At 31.3% G+C, this 25,043-nt stretch overlaps 1 protein-coding gene across 2 annotated transcripts in view; it reads left to right on the top strand.

Annotated features, from left to right (window-relative positions):
- The first annotated feature begins 234 nt into the window (after positions 1-234).
- ChT (choline transporter) overlaps positions 235-25,043 on the top strand; it is a 149,244-nt gene continuing 124,435 nt past the window's right edge. For both annotated transcript variants that reach the window (XM_069817116.1, XM_069817115.1), the window contains exon 1: positions 235-402. The gene's annotated coding sequence lies outside the window, so the exon portion shown is untranslated. The remainder of the gene's footprint in view (positions 403-25,043) is intronic.

Genomic DNA, 25,043 nt, shown 5'->3' with positions numbered 1-25,043 from the left:
TCTTTCAACAACGTGGCCTTTCAGTACAGTAACCTACGATATCCATTAAAGGGATGGCGCTGTAGAGAGGAGGGGTATTTTACCCCTTCGAACCCCCGCGAAAGTGGTAGGTTCCCTAAATTCCCCCCTCCACCGAGAGGACCAATAGCAGCGTCGCGACGCCTCATGACGTCAAAGACGCCCCCTACAACCGTTCCTGCCAGATCAATAATTTTAGTTCGCAGGCTTTTTGGACGGAAAGGGGGAGAATTTCGGTCCTTATCGGGCTCCCAGCTTGGATTTTAGATAGCAAGGCGAAGAGGGTTGCGTTTGTACCGATTTATTTGATAAAATAGGCAGTTGATTCGAATTGTTGTGTTTGTGAGGTGACGGTGCTGTGCATGGAAGCCTAGCCCACAGGAGGTAAGTGTTCGGTTGATACAGGCAGACAGCACGTGACAGTGTCCGGTCGGATGTGTGTCCTCCTACATCGTCGAGGTATGTAGACACTGTGACCTGGGACTGCAGCCTCTATTTCAAAAAGTATCCTGAATACAAGACAAGTGCTAAACAGAAAAATCTCTGATATAATATAATATAATATTGTTTAATTAATTCAGTCTAGTTGACATATCACAAATATAAAAAGTCAATGGCACTTACCCATGTAAGTGATCATTGTGTACTACAAACGTGGACAAATTATTAACAAAATTGACGATTTTTATGATAATTCTGTTCACAAAATTTGACTTTTTAATTTAGATTACGGTTGATAATTTTGCATATTTCTATCATTACAATAGACAGAAATATGCAAAAATGTCAACTTTAGTTTAAATTGAAGAGTTAAATTTTGTAAAAATATATAATAAAAATCTTCAATTTTGCTAATAATTTATAAATTAGCAAAAATGTCAACTACAGTCTAAATTAAAGAGTCAAATTTTGTAAAACTATAAAATAAAAATCTTCAGTTTTGCTAGTAATTTGAAAATATCCAAAATGTCAACTGTGTTCCAAATTGAAGAATCGAATTTTGTAAAAATATATAATAAAAACCTTCAGTTTTGCTAATAATTTGTAAATATGCAAAAATATCCAATGTAGTCCAAATTGAAGAGTTAAATTTTCTAAAAATATACAATACAAATCTTCAATTTTGCTAATAATTTGGAAATACGCAAAAATGTCAACTGTAGTCTAAATTGAAGAATCGTATTTTGTAAAAATATATTGTAAAAATCTCCAATTTTGCTAATAATTTGTCCACGTCTGTATATAAATATAAAAAAATTAAAAATTAAGCAAACGTTTTCGCCCTTCGGGCATTATCATGCTTTTTTACATACAATATCTTGTACATTTTGTCTCTTATTGTGGAACGAATGATTAATCACAACCTTTTTAATAATGAAAATAATAACTATTTAAAATTGACTTATGGTAATTAACAATCTAAAATTAATGTACAGATATGAAAATTTAATACATAATAATGATATAAAATTGTGGCTGCACTGATGTGTTGTGTTTAAATTATAACATCATAAAACTGTGAACACGATAAAAACATTTCATTCCTCTTTAAACTTCATAATTTCATTAATTGAGTGTTTTTCTGCTAGTCTTGTCTCAATGGTTCATTACTTGTTATTGTGAAATCAATCTGAAATATGTTGGTTATTATGTAGAGAATCCTATATGACGCGATGTTAAAATTTATTAAATCGTTGTCAAAAACACTCACAGATGTCAACACAGATACCTGTGCAGTACACACGATCTTAAATGTGAGTGTTTGCTTAATTTTTAATTTTTTTATATTTGTATAGTACACAATGATCACTTAATGGGTAAGTGTAATTGACTTTTTATATTTGTGATATGTCAATTAGACTGAATTAATTAAACAATATTATATTATATTGACTATCTGAACATTTCAACATGCTTTCTAAGAAAAATCTTTGGAATGTGTGTGAATGTTACTAGGCAAATGAAAGAATTCGTTCTATCATTTCATTTGTACAAAATGCATACTTAGCTGATGAATGTGTGGCATAAAGCAAACAGAAATACGAGTGTAGAGGGGACACACGTCCAGTGAAGTAGGCATTGAGAAGAATTATTAGTTCACAGGTAAAAATATAATGCATGATATCACTTAAGCACAAACCAGCATAAAACTCCCTCTGTCCCAAAATATGGCATAGAAAGATGTCATCAATTCTGTTCCAAAAAATATGGTATAGATTTGCTAAGGGGAGAGGATGGTATTTTTTAAACTTTTTTCCTATTTGGTGTAAAATATTAATTTCTTGTATGTAAAGAGCTCATAGCTGTGGCAACTCAACAAAATAAAAATATTTTGAAAAAATTATTTGAGGGCCCAAATTTGAAAAAAATATATACCCAATGCAGGATTGTACTAAAACCGATATATCTAAACCGTTTTCAAAGATAGATTCAAACAGTTTTCTGCAATGTATTTGCAAAATCATGTTCTACAAACTGTCTGTAACAGAATTTTTATATTAGTCCCTACGTTTGTGAAATAAACAATTAAAATTTAATAACAATTTTCTGATTTCCTTTCTTGCAAACAAACGAACATATTTTAAAAATGAAATCAATTAACAAAATTCTGTTACAGAGAAAAGTTTCCTAATAGTCTAAAGAATGTGTATTCTAAATTTCATGCATGTATCTTTAATAGTTCAGAAATTATATCCATTTTTGTTTGGCAATGTAGCAAAAAAATGAAGTTACTGGAAACCGATAAAAGCGGGCGTGTGATTTAAAAATCCATAGCCCAGGAAGTTTAAAAATGACGTCTCAACATCCGATAAGGGCAAAAATACCCACAAAATGTTACGCTATGGATTCCACACATATCACAGAGTATTTGAAAGAATTTTGTTTTGAAAATTTACTCATTTTTCATAAAAAAATACCATCCTCTCCCCTTAAAGTTCTCAGTAATATAATGTAACTTTAATACATCTACTAGATACTTATTTGTTTGATAAATTAACATAAGAAAAACATAAACATTAGGTACATTTCTTTCTGTGTGATGTCAAAGTTATAAAAGAAAAAACAAACATTGTTTTGAGAGAGGCAAATTAACATAAAAACTGTAATAAATTACAACTTTTTTGTACGACTGTTGAGCCTTAGATGTTCTATTCAAAATTGACTGGTTGATGTTACATTTTCTGCAACAGGAACACCACAGCAGATCCCATTTCATTTCTGTTCATAATGAACTATTTAAAAATTATAGTTTGACGCACTACAGAAGATTAGAAACATTCACAACTGCACTGTCTGGTAGTCCCTTCACTATTGAACAGAAAACCACACCGCGAAACAATTCGTGCACACATGTGCAATAATCAAGTTTGTTTTGTTTGTTACTATACTATATTTTGGAACGGAGAGAGTATTATATTTATAACATTGATAATGTGATATTCGAGTGTCTAAATGATGGGACAAGGTGTATTTTGGCTTCTTATGTCCAACGAGAAAACGACACAGTAAATTTAAGACTAATTTTAGATTGGAATGTGGTGTGATGTTCAAATTAATGAACAGTATCTCTATTTTATTGTTGCTGTTAACATGGACAAAGCGTGTAAAGCATGTGGGCAAAGCTGTGTTGGATTGTATTAACGGCGCGAAAATTGGTAGAGGGGAGAGAACCCGGAGAAAAAGTAAGATGTGCAGGGTGTGAGGATTTGAAGAAGATTGATCTGGGTCAATTCCGTCTTGCGTGTAACAGAACTGGTGGCATACCACTCTGGTATTAATAGATGACTCACATCTTTTGTTTCTTAAATCGTACATTACCATTTTTTTGCATGCTATTTATTTTATTCTTTCGTAAGATATCATTTCGTCTTCTTTTACATGAACAGTAGTAGTCTCATGAAAGTTGTCAATGCATTTTTTTGGAGAGATTGCCGCATCATTCAAATTGAAAACTATGTGAGATAGCATTACATTTGGATCATTATGGAAGAGATGACAGTGAAACAATAGGATAGAAAGTGACAATTTTGTATGGCGATCAATTAATATTAATCTTGTTACTGTGTGTATTTATTAACATTCCATGGTATTCAGACATGCTTACAGCTAGAATATGGAACAAGTCAAAAAACTTAATACGATTATAAAATCTTAATTTATAGTCACAGTCTAGATGAAATATATATAGACGAGATTTACAATATAGTCTACTAGTACAACACAAAGTTTTAGTATCAATTTCATGAAGTGTTATTATTTGTCATGAATTCACCTACAGAATAGAAGGCGTGAGAAATTAGGTACTTGTTTAATTTGGCCCTAAATAATTTTATGTTTTGAGTTTCATTTTTTATATCTATAGGGAGGCTATTAAAAATTTTTACTGCCATATAACGCACTCCTTTTTGATAGCACGATAGACTTGCCGATGGAATATTAAAGTCATTTTTTGACGTGTATTTATGCTATGAACTGTTGAATAAGTTACAAAGTTTTCACGATAACATACGAGGAAGATTATTAATGAAAAGATATACTGACAAGCCATGGGCATTATTTGTAGTTTTTTGAAAATAGCCCTACACGATTCCCTAGATTTGGCACCTACTATTATTCTAATTACTCTTTTTTGTAATAGAAATATACTGTTACTATCTGTGGAATTTCCCCAGAATATCATTCCAAAACTTATTACCGAGTGGAAGTACGCAAAGTATATTGTTTTTAAGGTATTGATATTTACTATCTTTTGCATAGATCTAATAGCAAAACAAGCTGAATTTAGTTTGGGGGTAATTTCTTTAATATGATTTTTTCCAATTTAACATATTATCGATTTTTAAGCCAAGAAATTTGGTTGTTGTTCTTTCTAATAGAGATCTATTATTAATTATTGCGCTATAAATTTGCGACATTGAATTTGGACAGGATTTAAATTGAATTATGTTGGTTTTGTTACAATTTAATGCTAATTTATTGATTGAGAACCAGTCACATATTTTGAAGAGAATTTTCTCTGTTGAAGATTGGAATGTGTTGGAGTTACTGGCTGTAATTACTATACTTGTGTCATCTGCAAATAATATGGGATGACCTACATCTTTTATTAGGGGGGCAAGATCATTTATAAACACTAGAAAAAGTAGGGGACCTAATATTGATCCTTGAGGAATTCCATTATTAATAGTTCCCCATGTCGATGCAGAATGTATATGTAAAATGCGTAATAATTTATATTGTTTGAAACTCATTCCACACCAATAATATTATATGAAACATCATTTGCTTTGAAGTGTCTCCAACGAAAAGCATATTTTGGATGGCTAACCATTATTTAATACTGCCATACACATATATAGTTTTATAGGCCTATATTAGAATATTTTCTTAAGTTTTCCCGCCATTGAATTATTAGGTGGCAGACAGCCATGTAGTTCATATACTCAAAAAATGTTCATGACTTAATTCTGGAGTAACTATACATTTAGTTATTAAAGATCATTGTATCACAAACTGTTTTTAAACGTAGTAACAAACCAACTAATATTTCTTCAAACCAGAAATTTAAAAATTCTCACTTATGTTTCCAAAATATTTATATTCTTCAACCCATACATTGGTCACATTTATACTTGGTCAGGAAGATAGGACTCAGAAAACATTTCCCTGGCACAGACCATATGTAAATGTAAGGGAATGTAAATTCTAAATGGTAGAGGTCAATGAAAAAGTGGGTGGTAACAGAACCGAGTGTGGAAATGAAAGGCGCCACTGTGCAGTTTTGAAATGGTTGCTTTAGTACCACGAGTTTCCTTGCAAAAAAATAAGTAAAACATTAAAGTTAAATAAGTAACTAATGAAAGGAAATCAGACTTTTACAATTTAAAATGAAGCAAAAGTGGCTTCATATTCCAAAATGATATTCTATGAACAATTTCCATTTCTGTATGCAGTATGAATATGTCTGTAAGCTATGTATTTTAAGCATGCATGACTGAAAGATAGCAGGATAAGAGTTTGATATCCGGAATAAATAACGGACACTTTTTTTGAAATTACGTTACAAACAACTTAGGAATTACGTGATTATCATATGAAATAAAGGAAGAACTATCAACACAGTTACTCTTCCACTGGTGAGAACAGAATAACATTATTTTATAAACGTATGACACTCTATAGGCCTATTTAGTTTTCACTTCTGTGGGATCTTCAACTTTCATTATATTAAAACATAGTACAGGTACAGATATGTCCAAATATTTCATCGGAGTTACAAAATTAACATTATAGAATTAATAATAATAATAATAATAATAATAATAATAATAATAATAGTAATAATAATAATAACTCTTGCTCATAATATAAATAAAGCTAATGTTGCTCATAATATGAATGCTGGGACCATTGTTATAGGTACATACGTATACTGCTGCTTTTGCTCAAAATATTAATATATTACTATTTCGAATTATATTCGTACATTACTATCGCTAATAATATTGAAAATTACCTTTGCTAAAATATGAATAAATTATTGCTAATAATATTAACATAGCACTGTTTGTAATAATAATATCAACTTTGCTGTTTCTAATAATATTAATATATGGGTATTACTACGGTTAGTAACATTAATATATTACTATTGTTAATAATATTAATATTGATATTGATAATAATATTAATATTGATATTGATAATCTTATTAATCATTACTACTGCTAATAATAATTTATTCATTTACTAATATTGAAGTAATGATTTGTGTTTTTTTCTTTTTCTTTTTTAATCTAGATTATAATTGCAAGTTTCTTGTTTATGTTAGTTAATTAGTTAGGATACAATTAATTATGATGTTTAATCACTCATTTAAAGTTTGTGTGACTGCAACCTGTGTATATTTTTGTGTGGCTTTACTTCGCTTATAGTGTTTTTTTTTCTCTCTCTCATTATTTTTTGTGTAGATTTATTTTGTATGTAGTGTTTTTCTCTGTTTTTCTATATTATTGTATTTGTATTCCTGGTGTTGTGGAAGAGAAGGCCTGATGGCCTTAACTACACCAGAACAAATAAATAAATAAATAAATAAATAAATAAATAAATAAATAAATAAATGATGAATGAATGAATAAATAAATAAATAAATAAATAAATAAATAAATAAATAAATAAATAAATAATTAAATAAATAAATAAATAAATAATATTTTATTGTACTGTACAACAGCCACCGGCCAATAATAGTTCAGCATAAATAATAATAATAATAATAATAATAATAATAATAATAATAATAATAATAATCTATTACTATTGCTAATAGTATTAAACATTACTATTTCTAATAATATTAACATAATATTAATATTGTAGTGATATTAACATAATTGCTAATAACGTTAACATATTACTATCGCTACTAACATTAACATATTAGCATTGCCAATAATGTTAAGATATTAGTATTGCTAATAATGTTAAAATATTACTATTGCTAATAATATTAAAATATTACTATTGTTAATAATGTTACAATATTACTATTGTTAATAATATTGACATATTATAATTAAAAATATTAACATATTATAACTAAAATATTAATAATATATTATAGCTAATAATATTAACATATTATTGCTAATAATATTAATATTTTAATAATGCCGACAATATATTATTACTGATGATATCAAACATTATTGTTGGTAATACTAAACGTTACTACTGCTACTGGTATTGAAAATTAGTAATGCTGATAGTATTAAATTGAATTTTTTATTTTAGTACTATTAACATATTCGTATCCCTAATAATATGAACATATTCATATATCTAATAATAGTAGCACATTTCTATGCTTAAATATATTAAAATTATTAATATGTCAATTGATATTAATATGATGATATTAATGTCTAACAATATTAACTTATTACTATGTCAAATAATGTTAAATTAGGCTATATGACCATTGTTAATGATATTAAAACGTTATTAATACTATAATATTTATATAATAAATAATATTCCAAGTAATATTGCTAACAATATTATTCTAACACTATTGCTAATAATATTATATATTATATTTGGTAATAATATTAAACACTACTGTTAATAATATTACGTATTATTTTTGTTAGTAATATTAGACATTACTTTTGTTAATAATATTAATACATTACTATTGATAATAATTTAAACAATACTGTATCAATACTATTAATGTATTATTGCTAATATTTTAAACATCACTACTGATAACGATATTAACCATTATATTGCTAATAACATTAAACATTACTCTCACATTCACATATTACTATTTATAACAATAATAATACTACTATTACTATTGATATTAACATTAATTCTACTACAGTAATTCTTGTAATACAAATATGTAACTATTGTTAATAACAGTAATAAGTCTAGTACTGCTAATGTAATTAAGATTACTATTATTATTTTTTTTTAATTTATTTAATTTATTTATTTAAATTCAAATATACAGAATAAAGAAATATAATTACAAAATATACAGAATAAAGAAATATAATTACAAAACAAAACAAAGAGAAATACAACTAAGATAATACAAGCAATATAGAAAGAAGATACAGTAGTATTAAGGTAATAATATTAATATTGTTACCATTGCTCATAAAATTAATACAGCTACCATTGTTCATATTATCATCGTTCATATTATTAATACTGCTACCATCCCTCATATTATTGTTAGTACTACCACTGCTCATTATTAATACTGCTATCATTGTTCGTAATAGTTACAATAATATTGTTGCTCATAATATTAATAATAATATTATTATTGCTTACAATAGTAATACTTTTATCATAGCTTACATATAATAGTATTAATGCTACTATAACTCATAATAGTAACAACATTAATAGACATACTATTAAATCTACTATTACTCGTAATATTAGACCTAATAATAATATCACTGCTAATTACATTAACATTATTATTGCCAATGATATCAATATTACTACGCTATTATTATTACTATTATTATTGTTGTAAATATGAATACTAATACTGCTACTAATAATATTTGAATAATAATAATCAAAGTAAAATAATAATAATAATCAAAGTAAAATAATAATAATAATCAAAGTAAAATAATAATAATAATAATAATAATAATAATAATAATAATAATAATAATAATAATAATAATGCAAATAAGACGAAGAGCATGATCATAGGAAGAAAAATACAGAAGATAAACTTGCGAATTCTAAATGAGGCAGTAGTGCAAGTGAACAGCTTCAAATACTTGGGGTGTACTATAATCAGTAACATGAGGTGCTGCCAGGAAGTCAAAAGGCCAATGGAAACGGTCAAGGAAGCTTTTAATAGAAAAAGGAGCATCTTGTGCGGACCTCTGGAAAAATAACTAAGGAAGAGACTAGTGAAGTGCTTTGTATGGAGTGTGGCATTGTATGGGGCAGAAACATGGACATTACGACGAAGTAAAGAGAAGCGAATAGAAGCATTTGAAATATGGATATGGAGAAGAATGCGGCGTGTGAAATGGACAGACAGAATAAGAAATGAGCTGTGTTGGAAAGAGTGGATGAAGAAAGAATGATGCTGAAACTGATCAGGAAGAGAAAAAGGAATTGGTTGGATCACTGGCTGGGAAGAAACTGCCTACTGAAGGATGCACTGGAAGGAATGGTGAACGGGAGAAGAGTTCGGAGTTGAAGAAGAAATCATACGACAGACGACATTAAGATATATGGATCATATGAGGAGACAAAGAGGAAGGCATAAAATAGGAAAGACTGGAGAAAGCTGGGTTTGCAGTGAAAAACCTGTCCTTGAGCAGAACACTAAATGAATTAATAATAATACTTACTTACTTACTTACTGGCTTTTAAGGAACCCGGAGGTTCATTGCCGCCCTCACATAATCCCGCCATAGGTCCCTATCCTGAGCAAGATCAATCCAGTCTCTATCATCATATCCCACCTCCCTCAAATCCAATTTAATATTATATTCCCATCTACGTCTCGGCTTCCCCAAAGGTCTTTTTCCCTCTGACCTCCCAACTAACACTCTATATGCATTTCTCTATTCGCCCATACGTGCTACATGATCTGCCCATCTCAAACGTCTGGATTTAATGTTCCTAATTATGTCAGGTGAAGAATACAATGCATGCAGTTCTCTGTTGTGCAACTTTCTCCATTCTCCTGTAACTTAATCCCTCTTAGCCTCAAATATTTTCCTAAGCACCTTATTCTCAAACACCCTTAACCTATGTTCCTCTCTCAAAGTGAGACTCCAAGTTTCACAATCATAAAGAACAACCGGTAATATAACTATTTCATAAATTCTAACTTTCAGATTTTTTGACAGCAGACTGGATGATAAAAGCTTCTCAATCGAATAATAACATGCATTTCCCATATTTATTCTGTGTTTAATTTCCTCCCGAGTATCATTTATATTTGTTATTGTTGCTCCCAGGTATTTGAATTTTTCCATCTCTTCAAGGGATAAATTTCCAATTTTTATATTTCCATTTCGTACAATATTCTCGTCACGAGACATAATCATATACTTTGTCTTTTCGGGATATACTTCCAAACCTATCTCTTTACTTGCTACAAGTAAAATTCCCGTGTTTAAATGAATTAATAATAATAATAATAATAATAATAATAATAATGATAATAATAATAATAATTTTTTGTTAATATCTGTTTCTATTTCTTCCTTTGTCCCTCGTATATACAAGGTATTTTGTTCCTTTTTGTTGTCAATTTAAGATAACTTTTGACGATATTCTATTTTACATCATTTGTAGAAAAACCTCTAGTCCCATTATGTTAATGTATTTCGCCATTAGCCGAGTAAGATGTCTTTTGTAAACAGTTTATATTTTAAATGTCATGGATTTTTTTTGCTGTTCTCAAAAATTCATGTCTGTAGTTTCGATTTTGTTGTTCTTTTACACACTTTATTCATGCCTCTGATCCACATACATTACTCATAAAAGCTTCTAATGAGAGCTATGTGTACATAAATACTAATCAATTTGTAGCACGATAACAAAATGAGCTTTATGTTTGAAACCCGGCACGGCGCCAGTGGGGGATTTTTTATTATCCCGGTGTCCACTCATCGGTAATCCATGCTTATTCATCTACCTCTCCCTATGGCCCGTAACACACTTGAAGAGTTTTCACTAGCTAGAAATGTGTTGCGAGAAAGAGGTGAAGATCCTTCCTCCACACACTTGTCGAGTTCTCGCTATCACAGATCACATCTGTCTATGATCATCTATGCACTGCCTTCATGCAGAAAGCATTTTTCTGATTATAGTAATGACTCGTTGGGGGAAATATTATAGGTTATGTATTTACGTATATTGTCGTACTTAAATATATAACCTGTAAGTATATTGCCGTACTTTTACAAATTACGTGCGAACGCTATGTTGAATCTGAGTATTCAGATGATGAGGAAATGGAGTTACATGAACATATTTTGTTAATGAAAAGAAGAAGTAGGCCTAAAATTAAAGCCAGAAATTTCTGAAAATCACATTGTATCTTACGAAAATAAGGGCGAGTTTTGGAGACTGGTTTCGATTTGAATGATGATACGTTTAGGCGTTATTTCAGGTTCAATGAACCACAATTTTTTTTTGCCATTCATGATATGATAGAGAATTCTTTGCTATATTCTGATTAAAATTACGTAAACTGTTAAGACATATAGACACATTATTTAAAATGTTTAATTAATACTCTTAAATCTCATTAAAATAAAATATAGCCCTATTTATTTTCAGATAATCTGATAGGTATTTGTCTTCAGATTTCTTCTTTAAGTTTCGTGTTTTTATAGTTTTCATCCCGTGTATCATATAAATAGGCCTATGGGTGACATCGTACAAGTTCGATAAGTTTCTGACTGCAATTATCAGCCATCTTTCCTCATTTTCAATAAAATCAATACAATTCATCGCCACCTGTGATATCTTTTTCTACATTCAATCGTCATAAATGTCAAACATCTTTGATAAATGTGTCAAGAAAATTCGCTGAGCTACCGATTCCAGCGAGAAACTCGCGCGAGGTTCTTGCCTCGAACGAGAATCTCTTCCAGTGTGTGGACGTCCATTTGAATTCATGTTATCAATCTTTGAATTTTCTCGCAACACATTTCTCGCTAGAGAAAACTCTTCAAGTGTATTACGGGTCTAATCCATATAAATATTGAAAATGTTTGGAACACATGCAACCAAATTCACTCTTTATTTTGTTGTTAGGTTATAACTTTTCCTTAGCAATTAATTCACAGTTTTTCTTGTTGCTGTGTATAGAACAAAAGTCCGACTCAAGCCTGTAGTTAGCGAAGTTGACCAGGAGGTTTCGGTTTCGATTCCCGATTCTGCAGCGGGATTTTTCTTTAGTTAGAAATTGTTTCTTAGTATGTATGACCTGACTGTGTTGTCCTCACGTTTAAGCTAGATTAGGCTAATGTTTCAATTGGTTAAATATTTTTAAATTTTTGCTTAATTTATTTTTATTTCTCGCCAATAGTGGTACAAAATAAGACATGAATGATTACTGACATTTAATGATAGAAATATTAAATTTCTCTCGACCAGATTTTAATGGTCTGTTCCTTTAACAATTTCGTCGAAGGGCAGAGGAATGCATTGCCATGAATGGACGTCACATTGAGTACCTTCTATGAATAAGTGTTCAAATCTCAGAAAGTACCTATGTTTTGTAGGACCCATGTTCATAAGACATTATTTTCTTGTTTTGATGCATACTAGCACCTGCTAAAATATTGAATACTTTTTTTAACACTCTGTATACATTGTTTAAAAAATGCGTCGCCGGGTGTCTCTACTGTCTGAAGGATCAGAGAGAGAGAACATCCGACTCTCCTCAATAGTAGAGCTGCTTAAGGGGAGAGGATGGTATTTTTTTGGTGAAAAATGAGTAAATTTTCAAAAACAAAATTCTTTAAAATACTCTGTGATATACGTGGAATGCATAGCATAACATTTTGTGGGTATTTGTGCCCTTATCGGATGTTGAGTCGCTATTTGTAAACTTCCTGTGTTATAGATTTTTAAATCACTCGCCCACTTTTATTGTTGTTTCCGGTAAATTAAATTAAAAAAAATTTTCTTTAATAAAATACTCTTTGATATGTGTGGAATGCATTGCATAACATTTTGTGGGTATTTGTGCCCCTTATCGGATGTTGAGACGTCATTTTTAAACTTCCTCCGCTGTGGATTTTTAAATCACACGCCCCCCTTTATCGGTTTCCAGTAACTTCATTTTTTTGCTACATTGCCAGACAAAAATGGATGTAATTTCTGAACTATTAAAGATACACGCATGGAATTTAGAATACACATTCTTTAGACTATTAGGAAACTTTTCTTTGTAACAAAATTTTGTTGTTGTTTTAAAAATACATCCGTTTGTTTGCAAGAACCAATATCAAAATTCTGTTACAGACAGTTTGTAGCACATGCTTTTGCAAATACATTGCAAAAAACTGTTTGAATCTATCTTTAAAAACGGTTGAGATATATCGGTTTTAGTACAATCCTGCATTAGGTATATATATATATTTTTTCAAATTTGGGCCCCCAAATAATTTTTTTTCAAAATATTTATATCTGGTTGAGTTGCTACAGCTATGAGCTCTCTACATGCAAAAAAATTAATATTTTACACCAAAAAGGAAAAAAGTTAAAAAAAATACCATCCTCTCCCCTTAAGTGACGTGAGATTGTATCAGAATGCCGAAACAAAAATCTAACAAAGAACATACTGTATAATAGGAGGACTGAATTCAGAACACGGGGAAATTGTGTTCGACTTAATTGATAATGATATTTTTTTTGTAAATTCAATATTTGTTCCGAGTTAATTAATTTGAAACACAAGTAATTCTGTAAATGTAAATTCTATTATGAGTTCATTCATACGGAGCGGACTGTACAAGCAGCCGCTACCGTAACTAGTCGTGCGTGCACACAAGCATTTTGTAAACATAGGGCTCTGCGTACGATACTCTACGCAGAAATACTTTTTTTCAGCCCGAATAATCATATAATCCACAGCTGTGGAGTAACGGTTAGAGTGTCTGGCCGCGAAACCAGGTGACCCGTGTTCGGTTCCCGGTCGGGGCAAGTTAAGGCTGGTTCACAATAAACCGGGAACGAGAACCAGAATGAAAACGAGAAGCAGAGGACGTGAATATGAAAATTTTTTATTCACAATAAACCGAGAACGTAGACGACTATGCATATCGATATGTATGTCAATAACGATATGTAAAATCGATATTACGCATTCTGATGTTATTTGTGTCTAATTGACCAATGGCGTTCTCTCATGAGTACAAGGCAGCCAACATAAACACAGGTTAACCAACTTTGAAATTTCAACTGAAACATTTCATTAGGTATGGTACTATAAATATGCCCATGCATCTTTATTATCACAACCTATTTTAAGTCTACCATAACGTAAAATAATTAGAGAAGAAACATTTGCAATAGAATAAAAATGAACACAACAGTAGTTATTGAATTGAAGCATGAATATGTAGTGTGTAATGCAACCAATACAGTAATAAAATATGATTCACTTGCGATCGTGTTCAAAGATGCAGCTATTCTCCTTCATTTTCTCATCTTTATACGAGGCGCGCCGCTTATCGTAAACTTGAGGATTTTCCTCAACACTCAATATTAGAATCTCATCAAATAAAACTTGCTCCATGATGCACAGCACAGAACAAAATAATGCATAGGTTATGTCACGGTCTTCTTGCTACAAAATATACGACGACAAAATAGCTTTTAGATGGCAATAGAATGGGCTGTGATCGGAAACGTGAACGCCAACGTTGAAACTTGGCCAACTCTCCATTCCCGATCCCGGGCTCCGGAAAGCTTTTCGTTAATTGTGAATGGTCACATTTAAATGTACACATTTTAACAATTTTACCTTTTTCGTTTTCGTTCCGATTCTCGTTTCCGGTTTACTGTGAACCAGCCTTTACCTCGTTGAGAATTTTTCCAGGGCTTTTCCTCAACCCAATATGAACAAATGCTGGATAACTTTCGGTGCTGGACCCCGGACTCATTTCACCGGCATTATCACCTTCATATCATTCAGACGCTAAATAACCTAAGATGTTGATAAAGTGTCATAAAATAACCTAGTAAAAATAATCATATACAGGGTGATTCAGACCACCCGTAACAGTAATTTATTTCGGGAATTAGTGCATTAAAACTTTCGAGAAAAAAATATTTATCACTTGACCATGCCGAAGTGTTACCAGTCACTGACAGTGTTAGAAGAAGAGTACGGGTGTGTGCTGCTCAGAACGGCAGACAGTTTGAACATTTATAAACATTAATGGAATTGTCCAGTCTTTCAGTAACATATCAACATTAATGTCTTGTTTACATTTTCGTCTTTTAACATTTCTCAATATTGATGGCATTATCTTTTTGTACGTTTTCTCATCGAAAGAGTAGGAATTGGTAAAAACGTTTCCTATGAAAGTTGTTTGTTTTGAAGAGCTCTATCAAATGGTACCTTATTTGACCCATACTCCCATTTGAAATTTTAAAGTGATACGCCACTGACCCTACTTCCTGTTGGACCTGATGATGTAATCAAGCTCAAGTGAAAGTTCATGTGTGGTTTAGTAATAAATATTTTTGTTTCGAAAATTTTAATGCAGTAGATTCCGAAATAAATGACTTACGTGTGGTCCGAATCACCTATAAACTTTTCGTACGTTTTCTCATTGAAAGAACAGGAATTAATAAAAACGTTTTCTATGAAAGTTGTTTGTTTTGAAGAGCTCTATCAAATGGTACCCTATTTTACCCATACTCCCATTTGAAATTTTAGAGTGATACGCCACTGACCCTACTTCCTGTTAGAGCTGATTGATGAAATTAAGCTCAAGTGAAAGTTCACATGTGGTTTAGTTCTAAATATTTTTGTCTCGAAAATTTTAATGCACTAGATTCCGAAATAAATTACGTGTGGTCCGAACCACCTACTGCCTTTTCGTACGTTTTCTCATTGAAAGAATAGGAATTAATAAAAACGTTTCCTACGAAAGTTGTTTGTTTTGAAGAGCTCTAACAAATGGTACCTTATCTGACCCCTACTCTCATTTGAAATTTTAAAGTGATACGCCACTGACCCTACTTCCTGTTAGAGCTGATTGATGAAATTAAGCTCAAGTGAAAGTTCACATGTGGTTTAGTAATAAATATTTTTTTCTCGAAAATTTTAATGCATTAGTTTCCGAAATAAATTACTGTTACGGGTGGTCTGAATCACCCTGTATAAGTATAAATCATAAAACTGGCCAAATGGAATGATCGTGTTTTGGGATAACACTCCTCACATTCTATGACTAAAACTTTTGATTTAAAATTCTGATTTTGTATTACCTTATTGAGCTTCTTCACGATAGACTGTCAAAAGAAGTTACTAACGTTCTTTGAGCTCTGATAAATAAAAAAAAAATCTATACGAGCAAACAAGGGTTTTTCCACCGCGAGGGAAAAGTTGAATTATTAGAAGAAAACTTGACTAAGCGTGCCTGTCCTCTGGGACCAGGATGAATAGAGCTCGCGAAGTATGACGTTGATTTATGCATACTAGGCTTCTCTGTAAACTGGGCGACTCGAGCGAGAAAGTCCTCTTTCCTCTCCAGTCCCTGATAATTCTCGGTTCTTGGGAATATGACTGAGATGTCGCAGTTAAACATTAAAAGTTTGCATACAGAGTTTTCATTATCTTTCGAATATTACTCATAACGTTTTAAATTTAGTTTTACGAAAAATGTTTTGGAGATAAACAATACAATATTATACTAGTATTAGAAAATAGGTTAGTTTTTCAGGCATACACGGTGTGATAGTAAACTTCATTTTTTTTAAATGGCATCCCTCGAAATAATGTTGTCCTGGCTCCGTCTAGAAGATCGTAGAAAAATCCACTGTCTTTCCCTTCTCTTTCACATATTGCATTTTTCCACTCCTGTCTATCTTGCGTCTCGTTTTCAAAATTTATCCACCCATCATAACCTAGACCAGTGGTCGTCAGCACTCGCTGATATGTGCAAAGTGTAAGCGGTGCCGTCCCGTGTGCACCGTCGTGCAGCAGGAAGAGATAGAGAGCATACCCACTAGCAGCTACGAGTGCACCATGGTGCACTGTGTTTTCCGCGGGTAAGAGACGCTAGCTCCAGGGTGGTCTGTGCTGACGACCCCTGACCTAGACACACGATCACAATACTCCTGAATATTATCCATTCCCTCCCAACGAACATCCTCATATTCATCTTCTTTCACTGTGGCTGTTCCTCGGCTTTGGAATTCCCTACCGAGTAATGTCAGGGACTGTCAGACATCAAACCAATTTAAGAATAGGCTAACGAAATATTTTTCTAACAATTCTTGTTAACAATAATAGCTCTTTCAGGTTTCTCAATGTTTAATGGTTATATATCACAGAATAAATATTTAAATTATATCATTATTATTATTATTATTATTATTATTATTATTATTATTATTATTACTATTATTATCATCACTATTTCTTACCAATGTTTATTATTGTCACACTAACGTTACTTATCCAACTTTCATTATTTACTTTCATGTTGTTTTATGGTCTAGATATTAATGTAATAACTATGTAACCAATTGTTTTCTATTAGAATTAGAGTGTGGCTGGGCGGAAGAGAAGGCCTACTGGCCTTAGCTCTACCGTAAATAAATTATTATTTTAAGATTTACATACATATTCCGAATCTCCATTAAACATTATGTATGCATTTCTTCCTTTGGAGTTATTGAAGTCCAGAGTGTATCAGGATAAACCAAGAAATACTGAAAACCTGAAAGGAAGAATCAGACATCAAACGGAACAGCTCAGTCATGTAACTGCGGGAAAGACAATGGACTGTTTTCGTGATAGTCTGGGACATTGTTTGGCTGTGAATGGTTCTCATTTTGAGTGTTTTGTTTAGTTTCATGGCCTACTTAACATATTTATTTTTTATGCTCGACCATGCCGAAATGTAGTAATTATACACCTGGTAGCAGCCCTTTAATGGACCTCATTAAAGTACACCTATTCATTAAAGTTAAGGTGTTCCACCAATCAGAAAACACCATTGTAGCAATATGGAAGAGCAAGTATCGATTATTCTCGGATATGCAATTGAAAGACAACTAGCGAAACGTCACGGAGGCTGGAAATCCAATACTGTCGTAGAAGGTTATGTTCTGTTACTATAATAATTAGCGTTAATTGTAAATAATATTGAAATAAATTCAATTTGTCATCTCGTTTTTCAATGTCTAAATCAATTTCCAGGTTATATCAAGCCTAATCTTCATGTTATTCTCTAGATTATATCAAGGTCAATGACATTCGTGTTTCGGAAAAAATCAATACTTTCGCGACTGCGCACATCTCACAATTCAGGTCAGTTCCACTCCTTACTTACATAACATAAAATGAATACTTCTGAATAATTTCAAGTTAGAAATATGGTCGAGCATAAAAAGTCGTATGAAACTTGCCTATAATGGTAATTAAGACGCTCGTATGAAAATTATGAAACTCGCTTGCGCTCGTTTCATAAACAAACATACTCGCGTCTTAATTACTACCATTATAGGCTCGTTGCATAATGTACTATTAATTTCTCAATATCCTGATTTAGAAAATATGAACTTCACGCTCACAATCATCCCTAACGAAGTACAATAATAATAATAATAATAATAATAATAATAATAATAATAATAATAATACTTACTTACTTACTGGCTTTTAAGGAACCCGTAGGTTCATTGCCGCCCTCACATAAGCCCACCATTGGTCCCTATCCTGAGCAAGATTAATCCAGTCTCTACCATCATATCCTACCTCCCTCAAATCCATTTTAATATTATCTTCCCATCTACGTCTCGGCCTCCCCAAAGGCAATTTCGAAACATAAATCACATAACATTTTATACAGCGTACCTATGGATATTTCACTTGTCAATAATAATAATAATAATAATAATAATAATAATAATAATAATAATAATAATAATAATAACAGCAGTCTTCGAAATAGGGTCTAGGAATTGTCGTCACCGGAGATATTATAATACCTTCTTGTCACCGATTACATTTTTGTCACCGGCGTTCTCGTCACAGACTAGATTTAATAATTTATTAATATTTTGTAGGAAAAAATTTTATGAGTTTTAAGTGTAATTTTAAGGCTGTTTCCGTGGTTACGTATATAAGTATTTAGAAAAATAATTTTAGGTGTAAGGTGACGTTCTTATTTATTTTAATTATTATCAAATTTATTGTATTGAAGGAGAAGGGGAATTTTGATTCACCCGAAGTATTAGGGGCTTTGAGAAACTATGTAATTCATCAAGGGTATATGTATACCAGGCATTAAGTTCGAGTTTCCGGTGTTGTTTGGAGATGCGACCAACGCAGAAGATGCAACGCTACAATAACCCTAACTCCAGAAAAACATATGTAATGAAAGCCCTTCTGAGCATCCAAGTGGGGAAGGATGCACGCCATTGAAACCATGGAAGCAATTAAAGGAACTGCACGAACAGCAGATGCATCACCTGCAGTAATTATTCAGCGTCACGCAAGAAATGTTTCGAGTAAAACAAACATGAACCTGTCAAAGAAAGAAACCGTGAAGAGAACTGACCGGAAAGTACGAAGACAAAATTTGCCACCTGAGCCCAGACATACAGATGAATTGATGATGAATGAGCCATCGGACACAATTTTGGTGGCAATTTTGAAACATAAATCATGTAGGATAATATTTTATGCAATGTGGCAATTTTGAAACATTAATCACATAACATTTTATACAGCGTACCTATGGATATTTCACTTGTCAAAATACATTATTATTTTTAAGAAAATGTGTACTGGTGGCCAAAATATCTGGTGACTAAAAATTCGAAGTGATCGAAACAATTTTGGTGGCAATTTTGAAACATAAATCATGTAGGCTAATATTTTATGCAGTGTGGCAATTTTGAAACATTAATCACATAACATTTTATACAGCGTACCTATGGATATTTCACTTGTCAAAATACATTATTATTTTTAAGAAAATGTGTACTGGTGGCCAAAATATCGGGTGACTAAAAATTCGAAGTGATCGAAACAATTTTGGTGGCAATTTTGAAACATAAATCATGTAGGATAATATTTTATGCAGTGTGGCAATTTTGAAACATTAATCACATAACTTTTATACAGCGTACCTATGGATATTTCACTTGTCAAAATACATTATTATTTTTAAGAAAATGTGTACTGGTGGCCAAAATATCGGGTGACTAAAAATTCGAAGTGATCGAAACAATTTTGGTGGCAATTTTGAAACATAAATCATGTAGGCTAATATTTTATGCAGTGTGGCAATTTTGAAACATTAATCACATAACATTTTATACATAGTACCTATGGATATTTCACTTGTCAAAATACATTATTATTTTTAAGAAAATGTGTACTGGTGGCCAAAATATCGGGTGACTAAAAATTCGAAGTGATCGAAACAATTTTGGTGGCAATTTTGAAACATAAATCATGTAGGCTAATATTTTATGCAATGTGGCAATTTTGAAACATTAATCACATAACATTTTATACAGCGTACCTATGGATATTTCACTTGTCAAAATACATTATTATTTTTAAGAAAATGTGTACTGGTGACCAAAATATCGTGTGATAAAAATTCGAAGTGATCGAAACAATTTTGGTGGCAATTTTGAATCATAAATCATGTAGGGTAATATTTTATGCAATTTGGCAATTTTGAAACATTAATCACATAACATTTTATACAGCGTACCTATGGATATTTCACTTGTCAAAATACATTATTATTATTAAGAAAATGTGTACTGGTGGCCAAAATATCGGGTGACTAAAAATTCGAAGTGATCGAAACAATTTTGGTGGCAATTTTGAAACATAAATCATGTAGGATAATATTTTATGCAGTGTGGCAATTTTGAAACATTAATCACATAACATTTTATACAGCGTACCTATGGATATTTCACTTGTCAAAATACATTATTATTTTTAAGAAAATGTGTACTGGTGGCCAAAATATCGTGTGACTAAAAATTCGAAGTGATCGAAACAATTTTGGTGGCAATTTTGAAACATAAATCATGTAGGCTAATATTTTATGCAATGTGGCAATTTTGAAACATTAATCATATAACATTTTATACAGCGTACCTATGGATATTTCACTTGTCAAAATACATTATTATTTTTAAGAAAATGTGTACTGGTGGCCAAAATATCGGGTGACTAAAAATTCGAAGTGATCGAAACAATTTTGGTGGCAATTTTGAAACATAAATCATGTAGGCTAATATTTTATGCAGTGTGGCAATTTTCAAACATTAATCACATAACATTTTATACAGCGTACCTATGGATGTTTCACTTGTAAAATACATTATTATTTTTAAGAAAATGTGTACTGGTGGCCAAAATATCGTGTGACTAAAAATTCGAAGTGATCGAAACAATTTTGGTGGCAATTTTGAAACATAAATCATGTAGGCTAATATTTTATGCAATGTGGCAATTTTGAAACATTAATCACATAACATTTTATACAGCGTACCTATGGATATTTCACTTGTCAAAATACATTATTATTTTTAAGAAAATGTGTACTGGTGGCCAAAATATCGTGTGATAAAAATTCGAAGTGATCGAAACAATTTTGGTGGCAATTTTGAATCATAAATCATGTAGGGTAATATTTTATGCAATTTGGCAATTTTGAAACATTAATCACATAACATTTTATACAGCGTACCTATGGATATTTCACTTGTCAAAATACATTATTATTTTTAAGAAAATGTGTACTGGTGGCCAAAATATCGGGTGACTAAAAATTCGAAGTGATCGAAACAATTTTGGTGGCAATTTTGAAACATAAATCATGTAGGCTAATATTTTATGCAATGTGGCAATTTTGAAACATTAATCATATAACATTTTATACAGCGTACCTATGGATATTTCACTTGTCAAAATACATTATTATTTTTAAGAAACTGTGTACTGGTGGCCAAAATATCGGGTGACTAAAAATTCGAAGTGATCGAAACAATTTTGGTGGCAATTTTGAAACATAAATCATGTAGGCTAATATTTTATGCAATGTGGCAATTTTGAAACATTAATCACATAACATTTTATACAGCGTACCTACGGATATTTCTCTTGTCAAAATACATTATTATTTTTAAGAAAATGTGTACTGGTGGCCAAATTATCGGGTGACTAAAAATTCGAAGTGATCGAAACAATTTTGGTGGCAATTTTGAAACATAAATCATGTAGGCTAATATTTTATGCAATGTGGCAATTTTGAAACATTAATCATATAACATTTTATACAGCGTACCTATGGATATTTCACTTGTCAAAATACATTATTATTTTTAAGAAACTGTGTACTGGTGGCCAAAATATCGGGTGACTAAAAATTCGAAGTGATCGAAACAATTTTGGTGGCAATTTTGAAACATAAATCATGTAGGATAATATTTTATGCAATGTGGCAATTTTGAAACATTAATCACATAACATTTTATACAGCGTACCTACGGATATTTCTCTTGTCAAAATACATTATTATTTTTAAGAAAATGTGTACTGGTGGCCAAATTATCGGGTGACTAAAAATTCGAAGTGATCGAAACAATTTTGGTGGCAATTTTGAAACATAAATCATGTAGGCTAATATTTTATGCAGTGTGGCAATTTTGAAACATTAATCACATAACATTTTATACAGCGTACCTATGGATATTTCACTTGTCAAAATACATTATTATTTTTAAGAAAATGTGTACTGGTGGCCAAAATATCGTGTGACTAAAAATTCGAAGTGATCGAAACAATTTTGGTGGCAATTTTGAAACATAAATCATGTAGGATAATATTTTATGCAGTGTGGCAATTTTGAAACATTAATCACATAACATTTTATACAGCGTACCTATGGATATTTCACTTGTCAAAATACATTATTATTTTTAAGAAAATGTGTACTGGTGGCCAAAATATCGTGTGACTAAAAATTCGAAGTGATCGAAACAATTTTGGTGGCAATTTTGAAACATAAATCATGTAGGATAATATTTTATGCAGTGTGGCAATTTTGAAACATTAATCACATAACATTTTATACAGCGTACCTATGGGTATTTCACTTGTCAAAATACGTGATTATTTTTAAGAAAATGTGTACTGGTGGCCAAAATATCGGGTGACTAAAAATTCGAAGTGATCGAAACAATTTTGGTGGTAATTTTGAAACATAAATCATGTAGGCTAATATTTTATGCAGTGTGGAAATTTTGAAACATTAATCACAAAACATTTTATACAGCGTACCTATGGATATTTCACTTGTCAAAATACATTATTATTTTTAAGAAAATGTGTACTGGTGGCCAAAATATCGGGTGACTAAAAATTCGAAGTGATCGAAACAATTTTGGTGGCAATTTTGAAACATAAATCATGTAGGCTAATATTTTATGCAGTGTGGAAATTTTGAAACATTAATCACATAACATTTTATACAGCTTACCTATGGATATTTCACTTGTCAAAATACATTATTATTTTTAAGAAAATGTGTACTGGTGGCCAAAATATCGGGTGACTAAAAATTCGAAGTGATCGAAACAATTTTGGTGGCAATTTTGAAACATAAATCATGTAGGCTAATATTTTATGCAGTGTGGCAATTTTGAAACATTAATCACATAACATTTTATACAGCGTACCTATGGATATTTCACTTGTCAAAATACATTATTATTTTTAAGAAAATGTATACTGGTGACCAAAATATCTGGTGACTAAAAATTCGAAGTGATCGAAACACCGGGTGACATAATTGCCGTGACTAGGTGGTACAATGACGTGAGTTCCGGTGACGAGAATTCCGTTTCCCTTCGAAATAATGAGCTGTGGATCTGCACGCCATTTTCTTTTACTAGGTCTACTAATCACTAAGGAGCGGATTCCTATGTAATTAAATATTCTTTTTGCGTGTGATAAAACACAGTTAACAAAGTTAAAAACTCCGAACATGAAGTTTCAAGTTTAAAACTCGAATTTTATTTCACATAAAAACACATATTTTCGCAAAAAATTTATGTAAATACATATTTTCAGGAAATCTATTATAAACACATCAATCATGGAGTTTTTTTATTTTAAATTAAATAATTTTTTAGAAGAACTTTTAAATATTTTAAAACTAAATCAATTATATCACTCAGAAGTACGTTATCTTTTTAAGAATTATTGGTTGCTTCGTGTTTCTAAGCGCTGTGTGGTGTATCCATTTTTGTAATAGTATCGCCGCTAGTTCTGAGAACTGCTAGGCAGCATATCAGTGTTATTATTAGAGAATAAATTAACATGTACAAGGAGGAGAGATCTTGCAACACATAATTAGGAATGTTTATTGTTGCTGAAGATGATTTCATTCCACGCTTTGTTTGTGGAACACAACAGATAAGAGCTCGGGTATGAACATTATTTAATTTAAACAAATCTCTCACCTCTCGCTTATGTCTATCAAGTAAGTTCGTAAGACAAAATATCTTGTGATTCCCTGTTATCGGGATTCGTCAATCGATATCCTTCAGGATATACTGAAAGATGGTTATTTAAAAAACGATTTGGCTTTCCTATTAGCAAATCTAAGCTTTTTGTGTGACACCATAAAAAAGCTTGAAACATCCAAAAACCTGTTGTCTGAAACAGGGAGGTGCGTGCCGTGGAAATTAAACTAGACTCGCTACCAGGTTCAGAAGCA

This window comes from Periplaneta americana, chromosome 17, assembly GCF_040183065.1.
Source record: "Periplaneta americana isolate PAMFEO1 chromosome 17, P.americana_PAMFEO1_priV1, whole genome shotgun sequence".
NCBI classification, from domain to species: Eukaryota; Metazoa; Arthropoda; class Insecta; order Blattodea; family Blattidae; genus Periplaneta; species Periplaneta americana.
Note: the sequence above shows the minus strand (reverse complement) of the source record. Positions and strands in the feature narration are given on the sequence as shown.